A 7,922-nucleotide genomic window follows, 5' to 3' on the forward strand; every position below is an offset into this window, starting at 1 on the left:
TGCAGTAGTTAGGGTTGCCACCTTTTCTTCAAACGAAACCCGAACACTATAGCATCACATGGACATATTCTTTTGCGAGAATAAGTCGTGGCTTATTCATATGTAATGGGCATCACCCATTAATATGTAAATAACACAGTTGAGACTATTTTCAGTGGGGGGCCAGTAGCCCCTATCTTAATTTTGGTTGCCCCTGTCTGCCTGACATCTTGTGTCCGGGTTCCTGGCGCCATGAAACCCGCACACAGCATTCAAAACCCGAACTGTCCGGGTGAAACCTGGACAGGTGGCAACCCTAGCAGTAGTGCTATGTACAGTTCAATGTGGCTTTGGCATCAGCAAAGGGCTGCCCAGGTTGTCAGGCAATGAGGAAGTGGGTACCCTGTCCTACTTTACATCTGCTGAGTAACAAATGCAGCCACCAAGAATAGGCAAGGGAAGATCCTGGTTGTAAAACTTTATCATCCATTGGGGGGCAAGACTTTTTGTTCTATTGGGGGCATAACTTTTATTGAACTGTTTCCCTAAGCTACTTTTCATAAGGCAAAGAGCACAGCAACATCGACTCCTTGGAGCAGACCACATTATTAAAAATTAAAAAATAATTAGACGAAATGTAACTTTCCTTTTTTTTAGATTTGTTTCAATACAACCCTGAAACGACGTGCACATGCATTGAGGGGGATGGGAAGGCATGGAAGGGAACAGGTGGAGAACCTAGGTCTGAAAATGGCACAGGCTTCAATATATGGCCAAAATATGTGGACACCTGACCATCACACCTATATGTGCTTTTTGGGCATCCCATTCAAAGACCATGGGCATTAATATAGAGTTGGTTCCTTATTTTGCAGCTTTAAAGGAGAACTATGAGGGGGTGATTTCCACTCACCTCATAGTTCTAAGCCGACCTGTGACAATGAGACTGTCACAGGTCGGCTCAGTAGATCGGGAGGTGAGCGAACACATACCGACGTTCTGACTGGCAGAACGGACGGGGGCTCTCTGCCGTGACAGGGGGAGGGGCTGGATTCCCCTCTCCCCGCTCCGATCTGCCAGCGCTGACTGGCGGAATGGACGGGGGAGGGGGCGGGTACAGCTGGCTCTGTCTCTAGATAGGCAGAGCCAGCTGTCATTCATGCAGCTGGGCGGATCCCGTCATCTACGTCGGGATCCACTCCAGGTGCGGCGTCTCAGTATACCGCGAGCTGTAGCTCGCGGTGTACTGAGCCTAGGGTGACGGGAGGACGCTAGTTTGTGTCCTCCCGTTACCCTAAGGAGAACTATGGGGAAAAACACTGACCCCATAGTTCTCCTTTAACAGTCTTCACCCTTCTGGGAAGACTTTTCACAAGATTTCAGAGGGTGTCTGTGAAACGTTGTGCCATTCAACCAAAAGAACATATGCAAGGCCAGGTACTGATGCTGGATGTGAAGACATAGCTCACGATCGGCATTCCAGTTCATTGCTTTTGTTCAGTAGGGTTGAAGTCAGAGCTCTGTGCAGGCCACATGAGGACACCAAACTCATGTCTTTATTGAGCTGGCTTTGTTTACATGGGCACAGTCATGCTGAAACAGAAAAGGGCCTTCACCAAACTTTTACCCCAAGGTTAGAAGTTCATAATTGTCTAAAATCTCTTTGTAAGGTGTAGTAGTAACAGAGCAGCATTTCTTGGCCACTTCCTACACCCAGCAGGGTGCCTACAGGCGGCACCAAGGCCCAAAATCTACAAATTGTGACAAATTTTGTTGCATTCCTTGGTACGATTGCTCCAGCAAGTGGTTTGGTAAACCCTGATAAAGGGGGTCCCCTATAACATGTTGACTTGCTTAAAGGAGAACTATGACATGAGTGATTTCCACTCACCTCATAGTTCTAAGCCGACCTGTGACAATGAGACTGTCACAGGTCGGCTCAGTAGATCGGGAGGTGAGGAAACACATACCGGGTTCCCTCACCTCTCGATCCTGTCACGGCTCTCTGCCGTGACAGGGGGAGGGGCTGGATTCCCCTCTCCCCGCTCCGATCTGCCAGCGCTGACTGGCGGAACGGACGGGGGAAGGGGCGGGTACAGCTGGCTCTGCCTCTAGATAGGCAGAGCCAGCTGTCACTCACGCAGCTGGGCGGATCCCGTCATCTACGTCGGGATCCGCTCCAGCTGCGGCGTCTCAGTATACCGTGAGCTGTAGCTCGCGGTATACTGAGCTTAGGGTAACGGGAGGGCGCTAGTTTGTGTCCTCCCGTTACCCCAAGGAGAACTATGGGGAAAAACACTGACCCCATAGTTCTCCTTTAAGTTCCATCATATCCTCTCCCCTTATATCATTAGCATTGTAATAGCAACACATATTGGAGATGTTTCTGATAATACAATCAAAGTTTACTTGAAATAATCCCTTTTATGTAGTGAGCGGTGCCTTCCGTCTGCCCATCACTTCCAACAACTTCCTGGATTCCCAGTGTGCTTTGCGTCTCTTTCACTGCTGCTTGATGTGATGCAATCTCCATTTCTAAAGGATACATATCCCATCATGCACTGCTTCCAGCAAGCAATGATAATGTTACATTGTTCAGACGTTGAGTTGTAGCTTAGAAGGCAGGCTCGGAGTGAAATGGTGTCAGTGCATTGTTGAAGTCAATCCTATGGGCATCTTCAGTTTACAAACATCGAGATTGATATTATTAGAAGTGGGATAGAACTTATGGAAATTCAATATAGAAATAAAGATTTATTTTTAGTTTTTTGACCACAGATACCTTTTAATATGTCATAAATCTGTCCTGGGCCTGCTAAGTGGAAGTAGAGATATCCAAATGGCGGCTCTCATGCTAAGCCGCCTCAGGGTCCCCTCCTGACATCTCCTGGGTACGTGTGGACATTCTCCACGGGTGCATCAGAAGTTCACTGGCGGTGCACTAGGTCATGTATGGTGTATACATGTAAGCGAGACAGACGTTGTTTGCTGCACACTGCGCACGGAGACCAAACGACTTGTTTAATGTCAACAGCTTCCTGCCATTGTTCGCTGACATTTTTATAGTATACTACGGAGCGACTTCTACTGTATAACAATGCGGCGTGCGCTGTCACAGCGAGAGAAGAATGGCGTATTTTTCACTATGGTTTCCGGGGGAGCCTAATGGCTTCGCAGATAACAAACCTCATACCTGCGCAATAACTACCAGTCCTGTGTAATTAAATGCCTTAAAGTGGACCTATCACTACAATAAACCTAGTATGTCAGATGACTCTGATGATGATGTCACTGGGCTACATACAGCACCCTGCCAGCCCCTCCCACCATCCATGATCTGTCGGTTTGCACAGGGACCCAGTGATGATGTCACTGGGCTACATACAGCACCCTGCCAGCCCCTCCCACCCCCCATGATCTGTCGGCTTTGCATAGGGACCCAGCGATGATGTCACTGGGCTATGTACAGCACCATGCCAGCCCCTCCCACCACCCATGATCTGTCAGCTTTGCACATGGACCCAGTGATGATGTCGCTGGGCTATGTAAAGCACCCTGCCAGCCCCTCCCACCATCCATGATATGCCGGCTTTGCACAGGGACCCAGTGATGATGGCACTGGGCTATGTACAGCACCCTGCCAGCCCCTCTCACCACCCAGGATCTGACAGCTTTGCACAGGGACCCAGTGATGGTGTCACTGGGCTATGTACAGCACCCTGCCAGCCCCTCCCTCCACCCATGATCTGTCAGCTTTGCACAGAGACCCAGTGATGATGTCACTGGGCTATGTACAGCACCCTGCCAGCCCTTCCCACCACCCATGATCTGTCGGCTTTGCACATGGACCCAGTGATGGTGTCACTGGGCTATGTACAGCACCCTGCCAGCCCCTCCCACCACCCATGCCCAGTCCCTGTCAATGGGCCTCCCCTAGCCTTGGGCCCTGGGCAGGCTGGATAGATAGACAGACAGATAGATAGATAGATAGATAGATAGATAGATAGATAGATAGATAGATCATAGATGGATTGGCTTGGACAGAGAGTGGAAAGCTCCTCTCCAGTAACATTGCCCCTAGGCACAGGCCAACAATGTCTCCTCTCTCATACACTGATAGTGATGAATGGCGGAGGGAGAAGGATACAGCAAGAAAATAAGCAGAAGCTACAAATAAAGAGACGATGGCGTCAGGTGATGCTGTGTATGGGGAGCAGAGGAAGAAGTAGGGGACATGGAGGACGGATGACAGGTTCCCGCAGATTGTAAATAAAGAATAAATGTGATCTCTATGGAGTGAGGCAAAGTGCAACGTGAGACGAAGCTCATGACAACTCCTCATCACTTTCCCTGGAATCATCGCTGCATCCAGAGCTCACATGATAATGACTCGGAGAGTCTGAGAGGTCTCTGAGCCTTTTTCTCGCTGGCGATCCCTTCGCTGCGTTCCTTTTCTGCTGACCATTGCAGACCATTAAGGTGGACGGTTGGCCAATTCTTAGAAGAATTCCGAAGTCACGGAATCGCCTCTGCGGTGGTAATAACTCGATGTTTCCGTTCCGCTGTTTGGAAATCCAGTTACCTTGGGATGGTCGTCATGAATGTTTGATGGGCAGGCGTATCGATCCCGGGAAAAAAAAAAAAAAGCTATGAATATTCCATTAGAAGTGGTAACTTTTATCTCCGCATGAGCACTTGCGGAATATTAACCCCTGCGCGGCGGTAGCACGAGCAGGTGCCGTACTGGCTCGCCGACGCTTGGGTGCGAACGGGTTAAGCGGCGGGCGGTGTAATATGGAAGTGTGAGGGAATTTTTTATTTGACTCCCTCCCTCCGATTCCCAGCCCGGCGCAGCTTGAGGTTGTCCCCGGGCTGACAATCCCCCTTATTAGGGCTGTGAAAAGCCCTTTATACAGCGAGGAACGGGAGACAAACCGCTCATTATTTCCACTGCCAGTGAGTCAGCCAGGAGCCCAGATGTGCCGAGCTCTCTTGTTCTGCTTGGTCGTGCCAGGAGTTCATTGTGGTTGGGAGCTGCTCGCAGGGATCCCGAAGACCCAGGTAGGTTGTTCATGTTATCCTGTCGAGGAACCACAAGTCCCAGCGTGCGTGCTAACGCCTTCTCAGCAGTCGGAGGGCAGCTTGCTGAACGCAGAGTGGCTTTTGAGATTTAGCATGAGCAATGCTGGGCAAAGTGCAGCTTAAGGTGGACTTGTCATGAGATATATTCTTTTGCAGCAAGTAATGTGTCAGTATAGCATTTCCAGGTATGTATTACCGATCACAGGACTCACCCTGACAATGCCGTCATCTGCTTTTCTCTCCAGAAGGGTGGAGCCATCTTTGTTCAGACATCAGCCGGGGTCACCTGGATTTTCAAGAGTGAAATGCCGGCTTAGAGATGACACGGTCATATAAATCCTGGTGCCTATGAAGTTCTTGGTTGTGTTCACACAGATCAGCCCCCTGCTGCAGCCTCTCACCTTGTGACTTGCTACAAAGTTACAATGTTGTAGTCTGATCACTGGGGGAGAGGAGACTGAAGAAATGCTTACTCCTGCCTGCAGCAGACTGATCACTGGGGGAGGGGAGACTGAGGAAATGCTTCCTCCTGCCTGCAGCAGACTCATCACTGGGGAGGGGAGACTGAGGAAATGCTTCCTCTTGCCTGCAGCAGACTGATGACATCATCTTAGCCTAGGCACCGAATGGAGCTAAAGGACGGCTTTTTAATAATAAAAGGGGGAATCTCTCTGAATTTTTTTTTACTGTTGTTGTATCTTGTGACGTGTTTGGAATTTATTTATGCTGTTTTGCAAAGTTTCTGGAAGTTGTTGGGTTTCCATTTTTGGGTAATTTGGTGTAAAGCTGCTGTTATATCTGGCAGGGAAACTATGCCTTCCAGTCATCTCTGTTTTGGAGGCAGCCCGGGCTCAGAGACCTCTCAGACTCTCCGAGTCATTATCATGTGAGCTCTGGATGCAGCGATGATTCCAGGGAAAGTGATGAGGAGTTGTCATGAGCTTCGTCTCACGTTGCACTTTGCCTCACTCCATAGAGATCACATTTATTCTTTATTTACAATCTGCGGGAACCTGTCATCCGTCCTCCATGTCCCCTACTTCTTCCTCTGCTCCCCATACACAGCATCACCTGACGCCATCGTCTCTTTATTTGTATCTTCTGTTTTCTTGCTGTATCCTTCTCCCTCCGCCATTCATCACTATCAGTGTATGAGAGAGGAGACATTGTTGGCCTGTGCCTAGGGGCAATGTTACTGGAGAGGAGCTTTCCACTCTCTGTCCAAGCCAATCTATCTATCTATCTATCTATCTATCTATCTATCTATCTATCTATCTATCTATCTATCTATCTATCCAGCCTCCCCAGGGCCCAAGGCTAGGGAAGGCCCATTGACAGGGACTGGGCTGGGGGGCAGGATCTCTCTGATGCAGACTGGGCAGGCGCTGCGGTGGCATATGGCAGGCCGGGCAGCACGGAGGCTCCGGGGCTGTCAGTCCGCTCGGCTGCTACTGCTGCTGTTCTCCCACTTCCAGTGGCGTAGTGTAGGGGGGCACTGCGGGGGCCCATATACCGCCTGCAATGTATATGCCCTGAATACAATGCAGGCGGTATATAGGAAACACCACCGGATCACCTCTCTCCTGATGCAGGCACTGTGTGTCACATGCCCTGCCCCCTTCAGACCGTGTGGCCGGGATGGTTGTTGGGCTCTGGCAGCACTACAGTGTATAAGGTAAGAAAAATGGATTGTAATGGGGAATTCTACACTGGAATGTTCTCTAGGATAACCTATTTCTCTATCCCAGTGTTGAATGAAATATTGCAGTCCAGAGTTCAGTGCGTTGCTAAGTCCAGAGTTCAGTGCGTTGCTAAGTCCAGAGTTCAGTGCGTTGCTAAGTCCAGAGTTCAGTGCGTTGCTAAGTCCAGAGTTCAGTGCGTTGATAAGTCCAGAGTTCAGTGCTTTGCTAAGTCCAGAGTTCAGTGCTTTGCTGAGTCCAATTCATATACTATTTTGCATTGCTGTATAATGTATTGCTGGGATTTGCAGTCCCTCTACAGCTGGTGCCATTCTACATTAGAGTGTAATCTCCTCTGGTTCAGAGACTGATATGACTGGCTCAGTGTTCTGTGTACAGCACCATGGTATATGTTAGAGTCATATAAATGTATAATAATAGTGTGTGTCTGAGGGTGGGCATCTGAGTGTAAGCTCCTCTGGTTCAGAGACTGATGTGACTGGCTCTGTGTTCTCTGTACAGCACTGCGGAATATGTCAGAGCTATATAAATGTATAATAATAACAGTGTGTGACTGTGGGGGGACATTAGAGTGTAAGCTCCTTTGGTGCCAAGATCCGCTGTTTCTGCCCCCCCCCCCACCCCCCTTTGGTAGGGACAGGGAAAAAATCTTGCATTGGGGCCCTTCGGTCTGCCACTGTATCTATATATCTATGTATAGCTATCTGAGATAGAAATGATTAAAAGAAGGAATGCGGACAAATTCTAAAATGAGAACTGAAAGTTTCCCAGCTATGTAGAAGAAATATCCACAGGCTGTGAATTCTGCTCAAAGGAAGTGTGTGTGTGTGTGGGGGGGGGGTTATCAATGAAATCAATCTATCTATCTAGTGCCCGCTATCTGCCCTGTCCCGGCCTCAGACCTTTAACTTCATCAGAAAGTTGTTCCTCCCCCCCGGCAGTCAGACTTCTTCTAATTAACTAATCACGTTCTACGAATCAAGGATCAAGCCCGACCTCTGCCCATGTATTGATGGAGTTATATGAAGCATGCGAGAAATGTTACTCTCTTCATTACCGCCGTGTCTTAAAGAGGAACTCCGCTCACTGCAGCTTGTGTGTGAACTGGTCACATAGATGCAAAATGAATATTAGAACCCCCCCTCCCCCCCCCCCCCCCCA

At 49.1% G+C, this 7,922-nt stretch overlaps 1 protein-coding gene across 1 annotated transcript in view; it reads left to right on the forward strand.

Moving 5' to 3' along the window:
- Nucleotides 1–7,922, forward strand: part of PIK3R6 (phosphoinositide-3-kinase regulatory subunit 6) — a 45,848-nt gene that overhangs the window by 1,033 nt on the left and 36,893 nt on the right. The window lies entirely within an intron of this gene.

Source organism: Nanorana parkeri, unplaced genomic scaffold, assembly GCF_000935625.1.
Source record: "Nanorana parkeri isolate BGI_ZX_2015 unplaced genomic scaffold, ASM93562v1 scaffold1169, whole genome shotgun sequence".
NCBI classification, from domain to species: domain Eukaryota; kingdom Metazoa; phylum Chordata; class Amphibia; order Anura; family Dicroglossidae; genus Nanorana; species Nanorana parkeri.